This window comes from Camelus bactrianus, chromosome 1, assembly GCF_048773025.1.
Source record: "Camelus bactrianus isolate YW-2024 breed Bactrian camel chromosome 1, ASM4877302v1, whole genome shotgun sequence".
Taxonomy (NCBI): Eukaryota; Metazoa; Chordata; class Mammalia; order Artiodactyla; family Camelidae; genus Camelus; species Camelus bactrianus.
Window position 1 is genome coordinate 40,185,449 of NC_133539.1, and position 26,285 is coordinate 40,211,733.

A 26,285-nucleotide genomic window follows, 5' to 3' on the forward strand; every position below is an offset into this window, starting at 1 on the left:
CTAATGATAACTGGGAGAGAGATCCTATTCACTTATCTTTAACAGCAAGAATGGATTTCATTAACTAGTACGGTAAAGAAGAAGTTGAATTAAGAGTTCTACTTTCTTTTCTTAGTAGCTATTTAGTCTGGAAAATATTCCAATTTCTATCTTGTAGGCAACAATAACTATTTTCAGATTCACTTTTTACACATATAGAGGAAGTTATTGATGGGGACAGAATTAAGAACTATAAGATTTATACAGTATTTTCCCATATCCATCAAATTTTGTTTAATCTCCACTGTGCCAAGTAGAAAACAAGTACTAAGTGAAAATAAAATACTTAGTATTTATTAAATAAATGGATGGATTTATGTATTTAGATTTTAGTACAATCTATGTATTTATTTGAACCATGTTTATTCCTGATATATGTGGCTATTACTCAATCATAATTGATTCATTTAGTTGGAAAATGGCTTAAGTGACATTTCTAAATATTGTTTACATTGGTTTATATTGCCTGCCTATATTTGATTATTTTAGGCAGTTTTGTGGTAGAAGGTGGTAATTGTTCTCTTTAGTGTTTTCCCCAAATTATTCCCAGTAAATGCTTAATAAGTTTGCGCTTTTCTGCTCCCTTAGAAATAGATGGGGTCATTAACTTGTTTGGCTAATAGAATATGAACAGAAGTGGCATACGTTAATTCCCAACTGAAGCTATAAGGGCTAGTATCTTATTTGCCATGCTCTTTCTTTTCCTTTGCTGTAACAATTGACCACATTCCAGATAATATCTGCTTCATCAGCCTGTGTCCAACAGTGAGGACAGGGCAGATCAGAGCACTGATTCAATCTGCTGTGGATATAGAGGATGTTCTTTATTGTAGCATAAACTAACCCATTCTGAGACTGTGTTATCATGAAAACCAAAGGAAGAGTGTTTCTGGAATAAAGGATTGATTGACAGTGCGAAGTGTTAAAGAGTGGTTAACTACTGTAACAGTTAAAGAATGTCCACCGTATTTGGCTACAGGAAAGCCATTTAAATTTTTTTTTTAATTTCAATGAGAATAGTTTCTATAGAGTGATAAGTATGAAACCAGACTGCTATAGGTTCAGCAGTAAGGGAGAAGTGAGGAAATAGAAAGAGTAATTGTAGAAAACTCACAAAATTTTTCTGTGAAGACAAGGAGAAAAGTGAGTTAGTAACTGGAGGGAAATGTGGAATTCAGAAAGGTGGTTTTCCTTCAAGACAGAGACTTACAGCATGTTAAAGTGTTGATATGATGGAGGCAATAGAGAGTGAAAGGAGGAAAAGAGGAAATAATAAAAAGGAGCAGGGCCCTGACAAAGCAGAAAATGATGAAATCCAGGCAGAGGCATGAGACCCAGATAGGAGAAAGGACCTTTCTTTCACCATAATAAGAGAGGAGGAACAAAGATTTGGTGGCACAAAGTTGGAAGAAGTGGAGACTTTGGATGGCTGAGAAGTCCAAAGTGGCATCAACTACTGAGGATAAGTGAGGAGATGGCAAATCCAAAATTTTGAGAATAGAAGTTTATGAAGAAGACAGAACATTTGTGTATGACTAGTGAAATATGGAAGTTCTGTTATTAAGACTCAGTAAGATACCACTTTCAACATAAAATCAAAGAACAGAGAGAAGTATGATGCCAGGTCAAAAATCAAGACTCATGTTTGAATTTTCAGGACAATTGAAAAACATTAACTTATTGTTTTATTGCCAATTAAATGAGCTGGAAACATTAAACTATCCTACTCTTAACTTCATATATTCTTTCTTCCAAATAGTTCTATTACATTCTTTTCAAAGTTATAAAATATTGCATTAAATTTCCAGTTTCCAGAAGGCAAAGTAGAGATCTTTACATTTTCTTCTGCTGCTTTTGAAAGTCATAACAAAACAACAAGAGTTAAAGAAACAGAACTATAAATCCTGTGCTTAATCAAATTCAAAGATATCAACAACGCTAAGTTATGATTACTTAAAGAAAAAAGAGGAATTATGAAAATCTTAGCAGAGGAGGAAAAGTCAAATTTAGACACTTGTGTGTGGTGGAGGAGATGGAGAAAACTGAAAAATGTTAACCAATTCACCCCAAAGGATTTCACGAAAGGCTTGCTAATTAGAGGCATGGGGAATTTTTAAAAAGTGGAGGTTAGGTAGAAATCTGATAATATGGCTCTGAATGGTTGTATACTGAGTTTTTATGCCCCAAGTGTCCACTCCAACCTGCAGCATCAGATGACTGCCTCCCTTCTACAAACTCTAGGAGCCAGGGGAATTTGTTTCAAAGAAATTGAGTCAGTAAACTCCAGAAACTGAAATTCCAAGCACACAAGAGGGCAAGCATAAGATCCTGGACTGAAGGAGAAAAGACTAAGTGTAAGTCTGCATAGTAACTACTAAGACTCCAGCCTATTTGTCAAACCTGCCTCCTGAGCATCAGCAGGAGGGCTCACAGCTCCCAGGCAGAAGGTTAGAGGTGCCAAAAATTGATATACAGACACAGAAGTTTGTAGCATCTGTAATGGAGATATCAGTTTCTCATCCAATTGTTTTAAAGGAAGCTCACCAGTTGGCATTCCACATCCATTCATGCGGAACTCCAATCAGCTATCACAGGTAAAACTTTTTTTAAAAGTTTAATATATAGTAAAATAAGGTAAGAGAATCACTGAGAAAGTAGGATTAAAATGCAAATTAAAAAGATATGAAAATTAGAGGATCGGCATCCAATCAATAATAATTGAGAGAAAAAACAATGGAGAGTAAATTATCAAAGAAACAACAGAAGAAAATATCCAGAATTGAAGGGCACGAAACCACAGATTAAAGAATTTAAGTATGCTGGAAACACTGAACATGGAAAGAACCACACCAAAAAAAAAAAAAAAAAAAAAATTTCAGAAAAATTCTAGTGTGCATATTTCCTCATTATGGTCTAGCTAATAAAAGTGTCAGTCTTGAGTATATACTAGTCAAAACTCTATTGTTCCCAATGAAGCCTCCTTTATCAGAAATAATTGTCTTCACTAATTATGATTCCTTCACCTACTCTAATGGTTCAATAGTTTTTGCTCTTATTCCATAATAAAAAGTTGGCTGTATAAAACCTTTCCAGACTATACTGGTCTCCCTGTCCAATCTTCTGAATCTCACACAAAACAAACTAAAATCTAATTCATTTATTTAGGTCTGGCATCAATAACTTGCTCTAACACCAATTAGTTGTCAAATTTTAAAACATCATAATTCTATGGTCACGTATTCAATCTAGAGAAGTTCTTCCAACTCTCAAACTAATTGACTTTGACTTCTGCAATCACTTACTTTTTTAAGAACTCTTATTTCTTGAGAAGGATATGAATCTTCTTTTTAGGTGAACTGCACATTCAAATTATATGTATTCAACCAGTTTCTTCAGCATCTTATTCAAAAAAGATGTGATGCTCCAAAAAAGGAATTGACTCCCCATTTTTCTTATTTAGAAAAATTGGACTTTCACTGACATTTCCAATAACAGAGACCCATTATCATTTGTAGAAAATACTTTTCCTCATATTTCTAAAATTATACTCTAAAATAGTGCATATCAAGCTTTGTCTGTTTCAAATTTAGCTACTTTCTATTAGTATCAGGTGAACACGAAAACCCTACCCACCAAAGAACATGGGAGAAAAGATGTTATTCATCTGTTACTTACTTGAGGGAATTCTAGGATATTTAACATAGAGATTTAGTAAAAATTACTGCCCTCAAGTCATCCTTTACTGATTTGTCTGACTGAGTTTTAATACCTGTGTAAGGGCTAAAAATGCATCTGTTACATCATAAGGTAACTGCCTGACATGAAATCTAGCAAGAAATCCTGTGTCTGAGACTTGATCTGCTGCTATTTATTTGATGGTTAAAGATGTCAGGATAAATCCTGTGGTTTATGTATATCACGTCCTGATTTTCAGTGACTAGAAATGAAATAACTTGGACTTTTTCTTTGATAATAATTAATTTAAAGAAAATTTCTAGAAATTCTCAAATGCCTGAATATCTGTCCCCCTTCTAAAAGAGATCTACTAAAATTAAAAGCATAAGTTTTGAAAACTAAGAAGCAGAGAGTCTACCATGTGACAGGATTTCAGTTTACTCTTGCATAATGAATGACTAAAAGAAAACACTGAATGAGTGGATAAGTTAAATTACATGAAGGCACTGTCCATCTGTTGGTAGCTCCACAGAATTCAGAGGTGATAGATCTTTCACCTAATATTCAATGTTTAAAAAAAGGAGTAAAAATGGTTAGAGGAGGAGATTATTAAGTATAACCCAAAGAGCCACAGCTTCACCAGTTGTTGAGTATAAATGATGTTTCTTTTACATAAGTGCCCAGCATTCTATTTTTCTTGGTAGACTCCAAATTTTGAAAGAATGACTTTAACCCCATCCCCACATAGGCCTCCTGAGATTTCAGACTGCTTCCATTTTCTTCCACTGTAGTCTCCTCACCCAGCTGCTTCAGTACTGCCTCTTCTTTCAGTTCCCTCTCTTCATCACAATGGTGCATAGCAATTTGCTGCTGGGGCTATACTAAGCCCCAGGTTTATCAGAGCTGCCCTGTGTTCTGTGACAAAGTGATCAGGTTAGATATGAGGCAGATGTTGTGAAGAATAAAACATGATTTCCCAAGAATATGTTGCATTTTCATCTCCATAGCTTCAAACGAAGATAAATTTATCTAAGCCCTACCCAGCTTTAGCCTGAAACTCCTTTTTTATGGGCTCGAGAATACTTGATCAGGACTAAGGATAGGTTAAGGACCAAGTTTATCCTTTCCCTCTGTATTTCTTTTATACTTACCTTTTCTCCTTCTTAGACATTCCTGTACACACACTATTTCACTACCATTTACAAAAGCCCCTGTGTGTATCATATTCAAGCAAATTTTCTCAGGAGTTGATAGCCCAGACTTTTACAAACAGTATTCAGTTTGGATTGAGCTAAGACACTTTGACCTATACAAAAGGAGACAAGGGGGTAGATTCTGTTATGTGGTATTATGAGCTGAATTGTGTCTCTCCAAAATTTATACATTGAAAACCTAACCCCTAGTACCTAAGAATATGACTGCACTTGTAAATAAGGTCTTTAAAGAGGTAATTAAGTTAAATGAGGTCACTAGGATGGGCTCTAATCCAGTATGACTGATGCATTTATAAAAAGAGGAAATTAGGACACAGAAATGTTCCAAGGAAAGACCATGTGAAGACATGGGGAGAAGATAGCCATTTACAAGCCAAGGAGAGAGGTGTCAGAAAAAAACAATTCTGCCAACACCTTGGTCTCAGACTTCTAAGCCTCCACACAGTGAGAAAATAAACTCTGATTGTTTAAGCCACTCAGTGTATGGTACTTTGATATGGAAGCCCTAGGCAAACAAATCCATGTGGTATAAACTTTAAAAAGAGAAGAAGGAAATAAAAAAACAAATAAGCTGTTCCAAAAATGGGCAGAAGAACTAAACAAGCAATTCTCCAATAAAGACATACAAATGGCCAATAGGCACATGAAAAAATGCTCAATATTGCTAATTATCAGAGAAATGCAAATGAAAACTACAATGAGGTATCCCTTCACACCAGTCAGAATGGCCATCATTCAAAAGTCCACAAGCAAATGCTGGAGAGGGTGTGGAGAAGAGGCAACCCTCCTACACTGCTGGTGGGAATGTAGTTTGGTATAGCCATTATGGAAAACAGGATGGAGATGATTCCTCAAAAGACTAAAAATAGACTTACCATATGATCCAGCAATTTCACTTCTGTGCATATATCCAGAGGGAACCTTAATTCAAAAAGACACATGCACCCCAATGTTCATAGCAGCACTATTTACAATAGCGAAGACATGGAAACAACCTAAATGTCCATCGACAGATGACTGAATAAAGAAGGTGTGGTATATTTAAACAACAGAATACTACTCAGCCATAAAAAATAATAAAATAATGCCATTTGCAGCAACACGGATGGACCTGGAGATTATCATTCTAAGTGAAGTAAGCCAGAAAAAGAAAAATACCATATGATATCACTTATATGTGTAATCTAAAAAATGGACAAACGAATTTATTTACAAAACAGAAAAAGACTCACAGACATAGAAAACAAACTTATGATTACCAGTGGGGGTAAGGGTGTGGGAAGGGATAAACTGGGAGTTTGAGATTTGCAGATACTAATATATATATAATAGATAAACAAGTTCATACTATATAGCACAGGGAACTATATTCAATGTCTTGTGATAACCTATGGTGAAAAAGAATATGAAAATGAATATATGTATGTTCGTGTATGACTGAAGCATTATGCTGTACACCAGAAACTGACACAACATTATAAACTGACTATACTTCAATAAAAAAAAAAAATATATATATATACCATAAATAAATAAATAAAAGAGAAGAAGGAAAGAGGTGATACAGTATCTGACCCCTGGTAGATATATAAGGCAGAAAGAAGGAAGGTTAGTATAAACTTTATTCCTTTCTTAAGAAATATTGTTCTGTGTCTAAACATCTCAGTTTTAAGGGTATGGTTAGACAAAAATTCACAGAGCTGGAAAACACAGGAGACTTTTTTTTCCTATTTGTTTTTTCAATTAATGAAATGGAGGCTCAGAAAAGTTAGGCTCCAAGTTCAGTCAGTGTAAAAGGAAGCCAAGTACCTAATTCTAGGAATGGAGCACGGTTAAAAATTCAGAAAGAAATGCCTTACCATTTCCAGGAGTATGATAATTAGAAAGGGAGAGTATCTCAAAACATGTTGGCAGAATGGTATTAGCAAAAGAGCCTCACAAGATGGGTGGCAGCCCCATTTCTTTGAAAGCCAGCCACTCAAATGCTTCTAACATTTCCTTCTACTAGCCCCTTCCCTCCACTCACTTTCCCTTTACTCTAAACTTAAAAAGAAATATATATTCTATAAATGATATATATCTGAGAAAAGAAGAGTGACATGAGATGACTTTGGGTTGCCAAGCTTGAAGGCAACCTGGTTACTCATTTTGATCTGTACTCATCCTTGTTGGCAGAGATCATAACAAGACAATGTATTGGCAGGAGCTGTTTTTAGCTAGAGTAAGAGTGGATGAAGATTCTCCTCTAAATTTCTATACCAAGGGACATATTAGGAAGGAAAATCAAAACATTTTTAACACCGAAAAACCTTTTCACGGACTCTCAAAGTTAAATACAGAAGTCGCTGAATCAAGGTCACTTGTGTCTGCTCTGCCATTGTCTCAATTCTAGCTGCTTTGGGGCTTGATTCAAAAAGGAGGTTGTCAGATTTGGGCTCAGAGAACAAAAAGCGCCTTTGTTTTCCAGGAATGTTAGGCTGAGGTAATACATCACACTTACAGAGCCCTCCCCAAGTGGGGGAAATGTCAGGGTTTTACTAAGAAATAATTGCTTCTGAAATGATAAGAAGGGAAGTTACTCTTGCATAAGCATGGCTGTCCTGACTGGCTATAGTTTTTGTTTTTAGTTTGCTCTTTTAGGTCAGATGGGATAAATCATCATATTCGGACAGTTTAACTTTGTTCAGCTATAGTTTGATTTTCTGGTATACTAAATCTAAGTTAAGTGTTAGAATAAATTGGAGCCAAGCTTTACATTCAAGCAAAGTCATAAAACTCTACCATATTTAAAAATAAGGTAGTTGCTTACCAGCATAAAAAGACTGAGTATTGGTTTCATTTTCTATTGTTTCCTATAGGGAAGCATTGATATTAATGCCAAATTCCAAGAAAAAAAGAAACAAAATGAGTTTAATAGGAACATATGAATATATAATACTATAGAAATGTACCGAGTATGGTCACAAACAGCTGTCATTCCCTTAGGTTATACACATACTGTGTACATTACTGTAGCCATGTTAGGAAATGATAAATATAGAGCCAGTTCTCATGACTGACTTTGGATCTTTCCTCTCCTTCGGTTTGTACTGAGTCTAATCAAAGTCGGGTTCTAATCCCATTTCCCCTTGAATTGCTTCTGTGATTTAGAAAATATATCTTCCTTTCAAATCAAATCAGTTCTTAATTTTGTCCTCTTCCTTTCCTCTCTGCTTTCAGACTTTGTATTATTTTTGTTCCAAATCATTCATTCAGAAATGTAGTATGGATCTACTCTGCACACTAACACATGCATATAATTATAGACACGTGTGTATGTGTGCATGTGTGCATAAAGAACATAAAGAATCTTAAACTTATGAGAACTCAGCTTATAAATTTCCAAACTTCTTTCAAGTCTTTTGCATAATACACAAGACTTTTCATGATTTGGCATCTTCCTACTAAGCCATTTTTTCTCTTCTGCTTCTTCCTCCTCTCGTATTTTATACTGCAGAAACTCTGAGCTGATTATAGCACCTCTCTTCTGTTTGAACATGATCTACATCTTAACTGGAACAAATCTAAATGCTCTTTATCCGTGGGTTATTCCTCTGTCAGCCTTCAGTCTGAGTGCAATAGCCACATCCTCTGAGAAGCCTTCCATAAGCAATCTCTAGGGACTGAGACATTCCTTCTCTTAAGTTTTCATTCTTTGTCTCTCTCATCAAAAGTGTAACCTCCACAAAGGCAGTGACCATGACCAGGATCTTTATTACCTCTTTGTTTCCTCAGTCCCTAAGATAATTCCTAGCATACAATAGGTAGTCATAAACACCAGTTAATCAACTATCAAGGGAATAAACTCACTCAAAAGTAGTAACTGTTCAACTCAGAACACAGAAAGAATATACCCTCTGGTGAAATTCTTTCTGTATCCATGAGTTACTATCCCAGCCGATTCCTAACAGAGACTATGCTCTCCAACGCCTCTTTCAGAAAAAGCATTGCTCGAGAGAAAAAGATGTATTGAGACTTGGTACAAATTTATTGACAGAAATGATGGTATATAGAATGGATAGATGCAGTCAAAAATACAAGTGTTGCACTCAAGTCAGGATATACATTAAATTAAGGCTTATGAATTTGTCTAGGAATAGACATTGAGTTAGCCTTCATCTCTATGGTAAATGGATTGATTATAAGGCCAAAAAGTGGACATAAAATTGAATTTTTGGAACCCAACTGAACTAGATGCCTTGGAAATACTAATGAATTGATGTCTATAGTAGCAGCTTATAAAAACATGAATTAATTCTCTCACTAGTTTTTCTGCTACATGTTTCCTAAAGTCAAAATCAAGGTGTTGGCCAACTGGGTTGTTACCAAAAGACTGGGAATAAACCTCTTACAAGTTCATTCAGGTTGTAGGCAGAATTCAGCTTCCTTATTAGGACTGAGGTTCTTGCTCCTTTGCTGGCTGTTAGCCAAGTCCTGTCCTTAGCTTTTAGAAGCTCCCCTGTAGGTCTTGCATGTGACTCCTGCATTTTAAAACACCAAAAGCATGTTGAATTGCTCTCACATTTGGATTCTTTTCTGATTCCTCCTTCTAACACCTTTCTTTTCTGCCTCTTGTGCTGCATGTCTCTTCTGCTTCCAATCAGAGAAATATCTCTGTTTTAAGGACTCGTTTTATTAGATTGAGGAGATCTGGATACTCTGTTTTATGGTCTATAATCTCTATCACATTTGCAAAGTCCCATTTGCCATGTAATGTAAGAAACATTTTACAGGCTCTAAGAATTAGGAAACAGATGTATGGGGAGGCTACCATTCTGTCTACCACAGTATCAATTCAAAACTAGTGTTTTAAAATATCTATTGTCCCTTTATTTACAGGGGCAAAAGAAAAAACTAATTTTATATTAAAAGTGTACACTTTTAATTTTTTTCCTCTACTCCAAACAGGAAGGAAAACTTAAAATATTTCCTATGTTTTTGTTCTTTTTGTTCTTCTTCTGCAATTCTAGCTGGCTCATTCCTAGATCCAGATTTAAACATAGTACATCAGTAATTACGGAATTCTTCTGTGTGTTTGCTTCCTCAAGCATATATACAGAGATAAGAAGTTTGTTTATAAAATGTCCTTTCACAATTTACTGCTTGTGTGTTTCTCTTTGTTGGTTGTTAAACTGCCATGCATTAGGCAATAATACAAAATAAAATAGCTAAACCCTATGTATCTCTAAAATGTCACTAGTCTCCCAGACATGTGGTCCCCACTCCTTCAGGAATTGTTTGTATAAGCGTCTGTGGCAGAAATTAATTGCCAACCTGCTGAATTTATGGAAAAGAATGTTTTTGTCTAGATGTGTATCAACATTCCAGGGTCTAGTGGTGTTCCTCGAGGCTAGCACTGTGCTAAGCCCATAGTCAATGCATGTTTGGTGCTAATATATTTATAAAATTTAAAAATGAGGAAGAAATAAAGATCACAAATGGGATAACAGAAAGCAGAACAAATGAAAATTACATTTTCTTGGCTGTCATTAGAAAGACCTAAAATTAAATGTAAGATATCAACTCATATAGTCATTATAAAGTTAAAATTAAGTAATTTGTATTTATGTATTAACTTAATTTTTCTTTAAAAGAGTAACCTATGCCTTATGGGCAAGGCCTTTGAGACAAGTTTTAAATGTTAATATTTTCATTTTTTCTATCTTAAATTTGAACAAAAAGCTCCAACAGTGAGCTAAGCACTATACAGTATTAGCGGAGAATGAGCAAGACTGAATTTTACAGCATCTGGCTAGGGAAGATGCATGCTAATTTTAAAAAAGGAGCAGGGGAAGAAGCCAGGTCCCTTGAGGAAGGACACTGCAATACAATGGCAAGCATATACTTTAGAAATTTCCCCAGTCCTTCCTCAATAAGGCTTTTCTTGAGTAATTATAAACTGAGGAAACAGAATACATAGAAGTTTCTGAAGGGTGTTAGATACAAGGACCAAGTAAACACTGAGTTAAATACCTAATGACACAAAGTGTGAAAAAAAAAAAGGGCATTTCAGCAGGGACACTGCTTTCCATGGACTAGGGAGCCATAAGAAAAATATATATACTAAAAACCAATCTAGATACTAACTACTATATGTAAAATAGATAAACAACAAGATTCTACTGCATAGCACAGAGTACTATATTCAGTATCTTTTAATAACATATAATGGAAAGAATATGAAAGGAATATATATATATATATACGTATAACTGAAACATTATGCTGTACACCAGAAATTGACACAACATCGTAAACAGACTATACTTCAATTAAAAATATTTTAAAAAGCAATCTAAAAAAGAATATGAAAACAAATATATGTATGTACATGCATGACTGGGACATGGTGCTGTACACCAGAAACTGACACATTGTAACTGGCTGTACTTCAATAATAAATAAATAAATAAATAATAAAAATATAAATAAATAAATAAATAAATAAATATTAAAGACAAAATATTTTTTAAAAAGTAATCTAATAAATAACATTAAGTTCAGATACTGGGAGGTTAAGTATATAGTGTATTTATATGCCAGACAGAAATGATTGTTACAAATTTTAAAATGTGTGGTCTCATGACTGATAAATTTCAAATAATCTTTAATAAAAATATTCTCATATCTCCAGTTCTTTTGAAAGTACTATTTTGTCTCTCAAAACTTTAGACACTAGATATCATAATATCTATTTTCAACATCATTTATTTATTTATTCAACAAATATTTATTCATTGTTTAAAATATATCAGGCTCTTACAGTCTAGGTAGAAAGACCATACACCTAACAAATAAGTGAATCATGTAGTATCTTAGAAGGCAGTAAGTGTTATGCAGAAAAGGAAAATTAAGCCAGGTTAAGGGGTGTTAGGAGTGCTAGGATGAAAAGGTGGGCTATACTTTTAAATAGGATGATTAGGGTGGGCCTCATTGTAAAGGTGACATTAGAGAGGCCAAGATGGCGGAGTAGAAGGAGCCAGAGCTCACTTCCTTTCATGAACACACCAAAATTGCAACTAACAACAGAACAATTATTGCTAAAAAAGACTGGAACCTAATAGAAAAGATCTTCCATAACTGAAAACATAAAGAAGAAATCACAAGGAAATGGGTAGGAGGGCTGACTTGCAATATAATCAAATCCCCTACCTACCAGGTAGACGACCCAAACACTGGAGAATAATTACATTGCAGAGGTTCTCCCACGTAAGTGAGAGTTGAGAGCCCCACATCAGGCTCCCTAGCCCAGAGATTTGGCACTGAGAATAGAAGCCTCTAGAGTATTTGGCTTTGGAGGCCAGCAGGGCTTAACTGCAGGAGCTCCGTGGGACTTGGGGAAAAAGAGACTTCACTCTTAAAGGACGCATGCAAAATCTTGCACTCACTGGGACCAAGGGCAAAAGCAGTAATTTCATAGGAGCCTGGGCCAGACCTATCAGCTGTTCTTGGAAGGTCTCCTGGGGAGGTGGCTTGGTGCGGACACCTGTGGCTCACCCTAGGGATATAGACATGGTGATGGGCAGATTAGGGAGTATTCATCTGCATGAACTTTCCTTCCTGGAGGCAGACATCTTGCTTGGGTCATTAGCACCAACACCTAGATCCACCCAACAACCATAGGATCCAGTGCTGGTACGACCCAGGCCAAATAACTAACTGGGTGGGTACACATACCCAACCATCAGCAGAAAGGCTGCCTAAAGACTTTCTGAGCCCACAGGTACCTCTAAATATGTCCCTACACACAGTCCCACCCATCAAAGGGCCAGGACCCACCTCCCCCCACCAGTGGGCAGGTAGCAATCAGCCTCTCCCACCAGGAAACCTGTAAGCCTCTAGATAAGCCTCACCAACTAGGGGGTAGACACCAGAAACAGGAAGACTACTATCCTGCAGCCAGTGGAATAAGTCCACAAATGCAGGCCAGACTCTACCCTCGGAGCAGCTAGCCTCTGGCCCATGAATAACAAGAGGGAAGTGTACTGCTGTGACTCATAGGACATCTCCTACAGAGGGCCACTTCTTCAAGGTCAAGAAACATAACTAACCTACCACATACATAAAAATACAAATAGAAATTCAGACAAAATGAGGCAGCAGAGGAATATGTTTCAGACAAAGGAACAAAATAAAATCCCAGAAGAAGAACTAAGTGATATGGAGATAGGCAATCTACCCAAGGAAGAATTCAGACTAATGATCATAAAGATGATCAGAGAATTAGAAGAATGGGTGCATAGAGTGAGAAATTACAAGTTTCTAGCAAAGAGTTACAAAATAGAAATAACAACTTCCAACAGAGTGAAAAATACAATAACTTAAATGAACAATACAGCAAAAGGAACCAACAGTAGACTAAATGAGGCAGAAAAATGGATCAGTGGGTTAGAAAACAGAGTAGTGGAAATCACTACTGCAAAACAGAAAAAAGAAAAAAATAATGCAAAAAAATGAGGACACTTTAAGAGACCTCTGAGACAATATCAAGTGCACTGATATTCACATTACAGGGGTCCCAGAGGGAGAAAAGAGAGAGAAAGGGATAGAGAACATATTTGAAGAGCTAACAGCTGAAAACTTCCCTAACTTGGGAAAGAAACAGTCACTCAAGTCAAGGAAGTGCAACGTCCCATACAGGATTAACCCTAAGAGGAATACAATGAGACATATGTCAATTAAAATGACAAAAATTAAAGCTACAGAGAGAATTTCAAAACTCCCAACAAACAAAATTCCAGGACTAGATGGCTTCATAGGAGAATACTACCAAACGTTTAGAGAAGAGTTAACTTATATTATTCTGAAACTATTACAAAAATTTGCAGAGGAAAGAATAGCTCCAAATTCATTCTGTGAGGCCACCATCACCCCGATTACAAAACCAGACAAAGATATCATTTGAAAAATTGTAGGCCAATATCACTGATGAACTTAGATGCAAAAATCCTCAAGAAAATACTAGCAAATTGATGCCAATAATACATTAAAAGGATCATATACCATGATCAAGTGGGATTTATCCCAGGGATTCAAGGATTTTTCAATATCTGTAAATCAATCAATGTGATACACCACATTAACAAACTGAAAAATAAAATCCATATAATGATCTCAATAGATGCAGAAAAAGCTTTTGATAAATTTTATTATCCATTTATGATAAAAATCCTCCAGAAATTGGGCATAAGGGAACATACCTTAACATAATAAAGGCCACATATGACAAACCCACAGCTAACATCATACTCAATGGTGAAAAGCTGAAAGCATTTCCTCTAAGATCATGAACAAGACAAGGATGCCCACTATCGCCACATTTATTCAACATAGTTTTGGAAGTCTTAACCACAGCAATCAGAGAAAAAAAGGAAATAAAAGGAATCTAAACTGAAAAAGAAGAATTAAAGAAGTCACTGTTTGCAGATGACAAGATACTATATATAGAAAATCCTAAAATCGCCACCAGAAAATGACTAAAGCTCACCAATGGATTTGGTAAAACTGTAGGATAAAAACACATTTATTGTACCATCCAGCCAAGGGTACAAACATAAAACATTTCAAAATTTAAGGAGAATATGAAAACATCAGGCAATACCTAGAGTACTACTATAAATATAGCCTTTACCTATAGTAAAAATTAAGCCATTCAAACATTTTGGTCATCATCCCAGTCTTTCTTCCCACTTGGAGGCTTGGGCTCACCAGCTGACTTTGCCATGATAATCTGATTCACTCTAAGTATAGTGACTGCAGCATTAGTAGCCAGTTTGATAGCCCAGTATTTTCTCAGGTAAGTATCTTTAACGCCAGCTTTCAACATGTCCTTTACAGCAGGAACTTCAGCCTCAATATCTAATCCAACATTTTTACTTCCTTCTTGATGTACTGCATAAAGTTTAGAGATTATTTCATTGGCCTAAACTCCAGTTTTCTGCCAGTACCCAGGAAATAGCTTTGAATGTCTCAGCAAACTTTTTAATGGCATACTATTCAAGTCTCCATATGATGTGATCTGTTTGACTAACTCAACTTCTGTTGCTCCACCTCCAGGTACAAGATGTTTATCTCTTGTGAGAACTTTGAAAGTATTAATACCATCATCTACTGCTTTTTCTATATTATCCATCAGATTGTCTGTAGAGCCTCGAACCACTATGATAAAAATGGCACCATCTTCCTTTTTGTGCTTAAAAACAACCACCTGCATATCTCCAACTCTGATAGGTCAACATTGCCAGAATGTCATATTTCTTCAAGGACAAGAGGAGTCAACCTAGGAAGAGTAGTAGCACCAACTGTTTTACATAGTCTACTGATATCCAATTTTGAGTTCTGCCTCACCAACATGATACTGTATTTGTTTGCAAAATGAAGAGTCATGTCTGACATGTAAAACAGTTGGTGCTACTATATACTACTATATATTCAAGAAATCAGTCAACTAAGTTATAAATAGTAAGTATTTCATTTGTGTCTTTTTTTTTAGATTCCTCATATAAGTGATGTCATATGGCATTTAAAAAATTTTTGTTTATTTTTTATTGAAGTATAGTTGATTTACAATGTTGTGTTAGTTTCAGGTGTACAGCAGAGTGATTCAGTTACATATATATATATTTTTTTCTTTTTCAGATTCTTTTTCATTATAGGTTATTACAAGATATTGAATATTGTTACCTATGCCATGTAGTAGATCCTTGTTGTTTCTCTGTTTTATGTAGTAGTATGCATCTGTTAATCCCAAACTCCTAGTTTATCCCCATCCCCTTTCCCCTTTGGTAACCATGAGTTTGTTTTTGATGTCTGTGAATTTGTTTTTTAAATAAGTTCATTTGTATCATTTTTTAAGATTCCACATATAAGTGATATCATCTGATATTTGTCTTTGACTTACTTCATTTAGTGTGATAATCTCTAGGTCCATCCATGCTGCTACAAATGACATTATTATCAACTACTTGGAGAAGTTGTTTGTAACAATCAATGCAGTAGCTATTTTAAGTGAGCCAGAAGTACAGCATCCTGCTGCAAAAATGATCATAATAGCTTCCCACACACAAGAGCAAATCAAAACCACAGCTGATACTGGTGCAAATATAATAACAGGTGGCAAAGTGTCAGACATGATTCTTCATTTACTAAAATTCATCAATCCTTCAGCAGTCTTTATCAGTACCGTTCCCTTAGTGTCTGTTCTGCCATCAAAAGGACAAAAGTACACTGATATTTTTCCATCTTTGACAGCTGTTACATTACCTTTGGTTTCCTTCTTAAAAACCATGCCATGCGATACCGAAAAGGAATAGATACCAGAATTGAGAATTTTACAAACTCTGATGTCATCAACACTGAAATGGCAGGAATCAGGAAAAATAGATACATATGCCTGAGCAATAAGTGTGGCTGGAAACACTTTATTTACCATACTCTTTACTCATTATGGAACTATGGAGGAGAGATGACACTTCATCAACATCCTGAAGGTTTTTTGCAGAACAACATACCAAGTCAGGAAGAATCTCATAGGCTTTTCTGCAGGCTATTTTAAAACTTTCTATGACCTCTGAAACTCATAGGCCAACTCTCAGAAGCTCTTCAGCTAATTCCAAAAGAGCTCCAGCAAAAACCAGAACAAAATTTGTGCCATCTCCAACCTCTTGCTCTTGTGTGTGAGAAGCTATTATGATCATTTTTGCAGCAGGATGCTGTACTTCTGGCTCACTTAAAATAGCTACTGCATTGATTGTTACAAACAACTTCTCCAAGTAGTTGATAATAATGTCATTTGTAGCAGCATGGATGGACCTAGAGATTATCACACTAAATGAAGTAAGTCAAAGACAAATATCAGATGATATCACTTATATGTGGAATCTTAAAAAATGATACAAATGAACTTATTTAAAAAACAAATTCACAGACATCAAAAACAAACTCATGGTTACCAAAGGGGAAAGGGGATGGGGATAAACTAGGAGTTTGGGATTAACAGATGCATACTACTACATAAAACAGAGAAACAACAAGGATCTACTACATGGCATGGGTAACAATATTCAATATCTTATAATAACCTATAATGATAAAGAATCTGAAAAAGAAAAAATATATATATTTGTAACTGAATCACTCTGCTGTACACCTGAAACTAACACAACATTGTAAATCAACTATACTTCAATAAAAAATAAACAAACATTTTTAAACGCCATATGACATCACTTATATGAGGAATCTAAAAAAAAAGACACAAATGAAATACTTACTATTTATAACTTAGTTGACTGATTTCTTGAATATGTATAAGCACATTTGACTGTCCTTTATGATTGGATTACCCCATTCTGTTGATTCTTATTTTGTAGTTGGCTTTATTCCTTTGATAACTATGTAAGTTTAAAAAGCTAAAGCTCTCATCTGTTCCTAGAAACAATGATCAGTACATTTATGTAAACTAAAATATGTGCAGTATACTGTATATATGTATTTACATGCAATATAATATATATGTGCAGTTAAACTGTCTTCAGAGCTAAAGACACAAATAGACTGAAAGTGAGGGGGGAAAAATAATTTCTTGCAAATGTAAATGACAAGAAAGTGGAGGTAGCAACATTCAAATCAGATAAAGTATATTTGAAAAGAAAGTCTATAAAAAAGACAGAAGGGCATTATAAAGACAAATGGATCAATACAAGAAGAAGATATTACACTTTTTAATATGACTGCTTTTAATACAGGAGCAACTAAATGCATAAAACAAATATTAACACACATAAAAGGAGAAACTGACAATAATACAATAATAGTAGGGGAGTTTAACATCCCATATACATCAATAGAATGACTATCCAGACAGAAAATCAGTAAGAAAACAGTGGTCTTAAGCAGACCAGTTGGAATTAATAAATGTCTATAGGACATTATATCCAACAACAGCAGAATACAGTTTTTGCAAGTGCATATAGAACGTTCTAGGATAGATCCTATGCTAGGACACTAAAGTCTCAACAAATTTAAGAGAAAAACAGTATCAAGCTTTTGTTTCCAATCACAATGGTAGGAAACTAGAAATCAGTCACAAGAAGAAAAATTGGAAAAACTCACATTTGGAGACTAAACACCATGCTAGTGGAAAAAAAAAAAAACAGTCAGTGAAGAATTCCAAGAGGAAGTCAGAAAATACCTCAAGACAAATAAAAATGGAAACATACTTTCCAAAATCTATGGAAGGCAGCAAATGTTCTAAGAGGGAAGTTTGCAGCAATACAGGCCTGCCTTAAGACACAAGAAAAATCTCAAATAAACAACCTAACCTGCTATCTAAAGGAATTAGAAAAAGGAACAATGAACAAGGCCCAAAGTCAGCAGAAAGAAAAAAATAATAAAGATCAATGAAACTGATTTGCTTTTTTTTTCTTTTTGAAAAAATAAACAAAATTGATAAACCTTTGCCAAGGTCATCCAGAAAAAAAAAGAGAGAGAAGTCATATAAAATAAGAAATGAAAGAGGACAAAAAACAACCAATATCACAGAGATACAAATATATATATAACCAAATACTATGAAAAATTATATCCAACAAATTGGACAACCTAGAAGAAATGGACACATTTCTAGGAATTTGGCCTTCTACAGATTGGACTTCCAGAAATTTTAGATTTCTACAATTTTAATTTCTAGAATTTCAAGACTAAATCAGAAATAAACAGACATTCTCAACAGGCCAATTACTAGTATTGAAACTGATTTGTAATAAAAACCTCTCAGGAAACGGAAATCCTGAACAGGATGGCTTCACAGGAGAATTATACCAGACATATAAAGAAGAGCTAATATCCATCTTTCCCAAGCTATTCCAAAAAACTGAAGAGCATGGAACATTCTCAAATTCATTCTACAACTCACCATTACTCTGATACCAAAACCAGACAAAGACACTACAAAAAAAAAAAAAAAAGGAAATTACGGGATTGTATCTCTGATGAACATAGATATAAAAATTATCAATAAAATACTAGCAAACTGAATTCACCAATATGTAAAAAGGATCATACATCATGATCAAGTGTGATTTATTCCAGGGATGCAAGAATGGTTCAATATCCACAAATTAATCCTTGTGATATACCACATTACAAAAAGGATAAAAATTACATAATCATTTCAATACACAGAGAAAAAAGCATTTGACAAAATTTAACACCCATTCATGATACAAATTCCCATTAAGCTGGTATAGAGAAAACATATCTCAATATAGGAAAGATCATTTCTGACAAATGCATAGCGAACATCATACTCAACAGTGAAAAGCTTAAAGCTTTCCTTTTAAATAAGAAACAAGACAAGGATGCCCATTCTCATCATTTCTATTCAACATAGTATTAAAAGTCTTAACTATAGCAATCAGACAAGTAAAAGAAATAAGAGGTATTCAAACTGGAAAGACAGAAATAAATTTGTCACTATTTGCAGATAGCATGATACTATATACAGAAAACCCATAAAGTCTCCACCAAAAAAAAACCCTTTTAGAATAAATGAATTCAGTAAAGTTGTAGAATACAAGATTAATATCCAGAAATGTGTTGCTTTTCTATACACTAATAATGAATTATCAGAAAGAGAAAGCAGAAAAAAAGACCATTTAAAATTGCATCAAAAACAATAAAATACTTAGGAGTAAACTTAAGCACAGGGTAAAAGACCAATACTGTAAAAACTATAAAACACTGATGAAGGAAACTGATGATGTTGTGAAGAAATGGAAAGATATCTGTGTTCCTTCCATGGGTTGGAAGAATTAATACTGATAAAATGGTCATACTACCCATAGCAATTTACAGATTTAATAAAATCTCTGTCAAAATACCTATGACATTTTTCACAAAACTAGAAAAAATAATTGTAAAATTTATATGAAATCACAAAAGATCCAGAATTGACAAAGTAATCTTGGGTAAAAAGAACAAATCTTGAGATAATTCACAAGTGGCCACATAGGAAGATCCTGACCTCATCTCTTCTTACAAACACATCAAAATTACAACTAATTACACAACAAAAATTACAGAGCAATTATTGATAAGTAAGACTGGAATCTCCAGAAAAGATCTTCTACAATTAAGTACAAGGAAGGAACAACAATGAGATGGAATGGAGGAGTGGAGTCACAGTTTGGTTAAGACCCATAACTTTGAGTGGTGATCCACAAACAGGAGAATAATTACAATTGCAGAGATTCTTCTCAAGGAGCAAGGGGTCTGAGCCACACATCAGGCTCTCCAAACTGGCAGTCCTGCACCAGGAAAACAAGCCCTGAGAACATCTGGCTTTGAAGGCTGGTGGGGCTTACTTTCAGAAGACCCAGAGGGCTGTGGGAAATAGACACTCCACTCTTAAAGGATACACACAAAATCTCACATGCTCTGGGGCCCAGATCAGAAGAAGTAATTTGAAAGAAGCCTGAGTCATACCCACCTGCTGATCTTGGAGAGGCTTTGAGAGAGGCAGGAGGAAACTGGAGGTAACACTGAGAACACAGACACTGGTGGTAGCCATTTTGGGGAGCTTATTCTACCATGTAGACACTGGTGCTCACAAGCACTAGTTTGGAATCTTCCCTCTAGCTTATTCAACTTAGGTCCAAGCCCTACCACACACTGACCCCAACAGAGTGGGACGCCTCAGGCCAAGCAACAAACAAGGTGGGGACATAGCCCCACCTACCAACAGGCAGGCTCCCAAATGACTCTTTGAGACCACAACCACCTCTGGACACTGCCCTGTCCATCACAGGGCCCAGAACTCAGCTTCACATACCAGAGTGAAGGCACTAGACTCAGCTGAATGAGGAGCCCAAAGTGTCAGGGCCCTGAAGCCAGATACCCCATGACCCAGCTCCATTCACCACTGGGTAGATAGCAGCCCAAGGACACAATGGGCACCAGCTGTGCCTACCTGGGGACTGACACCAGCCCCAAGATCTCTGCTTTCCTGAAGTACATTACCAATAGACCCAGCCCACCCACCAGCAGGCTGGCACCAGCCCCAGGATCCCACTGGCCCCCACCCCAATCACCAGCAGATCAAATCCAGCTCTGGGACACCTTGAACCCAACATCCAGTAGCCCCAGGATCTAGCTCTACTTATCAGCTGGCTGACAACAGCTTCAGGAACCCCTGGGCCTTGCCACTAGAGACCCTGGGATACATCTCCACCCACCAGTGAGCCATCAGTAGCCCTTGGATCACTTGGTCTCCAGCCCTGGCACCAACCCACCAACACCAGCTCTAAGAGACATTGGACTCCTCAGCCAGCTGCCTCACTAGGCCCACACGACCTTTCGGATATCTGAGACCTGCAGCCGGCCATATCAAGAACACTCCCACCCACCAGCAGGCTGAAGCTAGATCCAGGAACTCTGGTCCCTCAACTACCCACTCCAGAACCTGGCTCTGCTCACCAGTGAGCCAAAACTACTCAAGGCCCCCTCCACAGCCAGCTATATCAAGACACAGCCCTACCAACCAGTGGTAGACAGAATCTGCTCAAGGCAGGGCATAGCAACCAACCCAGCCAGTGCCCAGCCATGCCTAGAGACCACCCATAGCAATCAGCCCACCAAAACAGAAAAACTCATGCAGCTTACATAAGGGATGTCCCTAGAGAATATATCTCTGGTGACCAGAGGGGAGTTCTAGGATGCAGAGGATACTCCTACAAAAAGTCACTTCTGCAAGATCAAGATCAGGTAGCATAACCAACCTACCAACAAAGAACAAAAACAGCATATTAGGCAAAATGAGATGACAGAAGAACATTTTCCAAATGAAGGAACAAGATTAAAAATCCCAAAGAACTAAATGAAGTGGAGATAGACAATCTATCCAACAAAAAGTTCAAAGAAACAGTTGCAAAGATGATCAAAGAACTAGGAGAAGAATGGATGAATAGAGTAAGAAGTTAGACTTTTTAACAAGTAGTTATAAAATATAAAGAAGAATCAAGCAATAAAATGAGTAAACTAAAAAATACACAGGAAGAAATCAACAGTAGATTAGTTGATACAGAAGAACATAGTGAGCTGAAAATCACTGAACCTGAATAATAGAAAAAGAAAGAAAGAAAAGAAAGGAAAGGAAAGGAAAAGAAAAGAAAGAAGAAAAAAGAAAAGAAAAAAAAAAAGGAAAGAAAGAAAGAAAGAAGGAAGGAAGGAAAATCAGGACAGTTTAAGAAACTTCTAGGATAATAACAGACATAGTAACAGTCTTATTATGGAGGTCCTAGAAGGTTAACAGAGATAGAAAGTAGCAGAGAATATATGTGAAGAAATATTAGCTGACATCTTTCCTAACCTGGGAAAGCAAACAAACACCCAAGTCTGGGAAGCACAGAGAGTCTCAATCAGGATCAACACAAAAAGGATGACAGAAAAGACACATTGTAATTAAAATGGCAAAAATTAAAGATAAAGAGAATATAGAAAGCAGCACAGGAAAAGCAACAAGTTCCATATAAGGAAGTTCCCTTAAGGCTACTTTTCAAATTGCAAGGGAAAGAACAGAAGAGGAAAGGAACAAAAAGAAACAAACAAACAAAAGAACTACAACATAATCCCAGAATAATGAACAAAATGGCAGTAAGTACATGCCTATTAATAATTACTTTAAATGTAAATAAACTAAGTGCTCCAGTCAAAAAACAGACAGCAGATAAACAGGTACAAAATAAAAAAGCATATATATATTGCCTACAAGAGACTCACTTCAGACCTAAAAAGATATACAGACTAAAAGTGAAGGAGTAGAAGAAGTTATTTCATGCAAATAGAAATCAAAATAAAGCTGGGTAGCAATACTTATATCAAAAAGATAGACTTTAAAATAAAGATGTAACAAGAGACAAGGTTATATAGTGATCCAGGAATAAATTCAAGAAAACAATTATAAATATATCTAATATAGGAGCACCTAAGTACATAGAGCAAATATTAACAGACATAAAGGGAGAAATTGAGAGTAATGCAATGACAGTAAGGGAATTTAACACTCCACTTACATCAATGAACAGAGCATCCAGACAGAGTATCAGTAAGGAAACATTGGCCTTAACTAACAAATGAGACCAGTGGAACTAACAGACAGAGACAGACACAGAGAGAGAGACAGACAGACAGACAAAGATAAAGAAGATTTCATCCCAAAGCAGCAGAATACATATTCTTTTCAAGTTCACATGGAATATTTTTCAGGATAGATCACATGCTTGGCCACAAAACAAGTCTCCGTAAATTAAACAAAGCTGAAACCATATTGAGCATCCTTTCTGACCATAAATCTATGAGACTAGTAATTAATCAACTACAAAAAACTGAAGAAGAAAACAAAAACACAAGGAAGTTAAACAGTACACTACTAAACAAAAAATGAACCACTGAAGAAAGCAAAAAAGAAATTAAAAATACTCAGAGACAAATGAAAATGAAAACACAATTCAAAATATTTGGGACACAGCAAGCAGTTCAAAGAGTGGAGTTCACACCGATACAAGCCTATCTCAGGAAACAAAAAAAAAAACTCAAACAACCTAACCTTACACCTAAAAGAACTAGAAAAAGAATAACAAACAAAACCCAAGGTTAGCAGAAGGAAAGAAATCATAGAGCAGAAATACATGAAATAGTGTCTAAATAAATAATAGAAAAGATAAATGGGACTAAGATCTGGTTTTTTGAAAAGATAAACAAAATACATAAATGTTTAAGCAAGAGTCATCAAGAAAAATAAGAGAGAGAGCATAGAGCAATAAAATCAGAAATGAAATAGAAGTTACAACCAACACCACAGAAATACAAAGGATCATAAGAAATTACCACAAAAAATCATATGCCAATAAAATGGACAACTGAGAAGAATTAACAAAATCCTAGAAATGTTCAAGCTCCCCAGGCTAAACCAGGAAAAAACCAAAACAGAAAATATGATCAGATTTGTTACCAGTAAGGAAATGGAATTAGTAGTTTAAAAAAACTCTGAACAAATAAAAGCCCAGGACCAGATGGATACATTGATGAATTCTACCAAACATTTTGAGAAGAGTTAACACCTATCCATCTCAAACTTTTCCATAATATTGTAGAGAAAGAAATTCTGTTCATTCTATGAAGCCAGAATCACCCTGGTACTAAAACCAGACAGACATATCACACAAAAAAAGAAAATCACAGGCCAATATCACTGATGACCAGAGACAAAAATCCTCAACACAATATTAGCAAACCAAATCCAACAATATGTAAAGGATTATGCACCATGATCAAGCAGGGTTTATTCCAAGGATGCAAAGATGGTTTGATATCTGTAAATCAATCAATGTGATACACCACATTAACACACTGAAGAATAAAAATCATAGGATAGTTTCAATAAATGTAGAAAAAGCTTTTGACAAAATTCACTATCCATTTATGATAAAAAAAGAAAAACTTTTCACAAAGTGGATATAAAAGGAACATACCTCATCACAAAACAGGCCAAATATGTTAAGCCCTCAGTTAACATCATACTCAATAGTGAAAAGCTGAAAGTACTTCCTCTAAGATCAGGAACAAGACAACAATCTTCATTCTCATCACTTTTATTCAACGTAGTACTGGAAGTCCTAGCTATAGCAGTAAGACAAAAAAAAAAAAAAAAAGATAAATAAAAAGAATCCAAAATGCAAAGAATTAAAACTGTCACTATTTGCAGATGACATGATACTACATGTAGAAAATCCTATAGACACCATCAAAAAAATACTAGAGCTGATCAATGAATTTGGTAAAGTTGCATGATACAAAATTAATAATTAATGTAAATAAATCTGTTGTACTCCTGTACACTAACAACAAACTATCAGAAAGAGAAGTTAAGGAAACAATCTCATTTATAATCACATCAAAAAAAATACCTAGGAATAAATATAAGCAAATAAAAGACCTGTACTTGGAAAACTATTAAGACACTGATTAAAGCAATTAAAGATGATAAAAAGAGATGGAAAGATACATTATGTTCTTGGATTAGAAGAGTCAATGTTGTTAAAATGACCGTATTACCCAAGGCAATCTACAGATTCATTGCGATCCCTATCAAATTACCAAAGGCATTTTTCACAGAACCAGAACAAATAATCTTAAAATTTATTTGGAAATATCAAGGACCCTCAAATACCAAGAGAATCTTCAGAAAGAACAACAAAGCAAAAGTTATCATACTTCCTGACTTCAGACTATACTACAAAGGTACAGCAATCATTACAGCATGGTTTTGGCATAAAAACAGACACACTGATCAATGGAACAGAATAAAGAGCCCAGAAATAAGCCAACATACTTATGGCCAATTAATCTATGAGAAACGAAGTAAAAATTTACAATAGAGAAAAGCCAGTCCCTTCAATAAGTGGTGCTGGGGAAACTCGACAGCTACATATAAAAGAATGAAATTTGAAAAGTATCTCACCATATACAAAAATAAACTCAAAATATTTTAAAGATATAAATGTAAGACTGGAAACCATAAAATTTTTAGAAGAGAATATAGTCAGAACACTCTTCCACATAAATTGTAGCAATAATTTTTTGGATCTGCTTCCTAAGGCAAAAGAAACAGAAGCAAAATAAACAAATGGGATCTAATTAAACCTAAAACCTACCCAGCAAATGAACTCATTGACAAAATAAAAAGACAACTTACTGAATGGGAGACAGTATTAGCAAATTATATAACTGATAAGTGGTTAATATCCAAAGTATGTAAATAACTCATACAACTCAATATCAAAGCCTGATTGAAAATAGGCAAAAGACCTGAATAGATATTTTCCAAAGAAGATATACTCGTGAACAACAGGCACTTGAAAAATGCTCAACATCACTTATCTTCAGAGAAATGCAAATCAAAACTACAGTGATATATCATCTCACACCTCTCTGAATGGCTATCATCAAAAAGACCAGAAATAATAAATGCTGGTGAGGTTGTGGAGAAAAGGGATCCCTTGCACACTGTTGGTGGGAATGTAAATTAGTGTAACCACTAAGGAAATCAGTGTGGACGTTCTTCAGAAAACCGAAAATAGAACTACCATATGAACTAGCAATTATACTCTTGGTTTTATATCCAAAGAAAACAAAAATTCTAATTCAAAGAAAGATTCATGCACCCCAATCTTTATAGCAGCTTCATTTAACAATAGTCAAGATATAGAACTAATGTAAGTGTCCATCAACAGATGAAAGGATAAAGAAGATACACATACA

The 26,285-nt window shown here is 35.4% G+C and overlaps 1 pseudogene; it reads right to left on the reverse strand.

Annotated features, from left to right (window-relative positions):
* Nucleotides 1-14,619: 14,619 nt before the first annotated feature.
* Nucleotides 14,620-26,285, reverse strand: part of LOC105077965 (T-complex protein 1 subunit theta-like) — a 155,738-nt pseudogene continuing 144,072 nt past the window's right edge.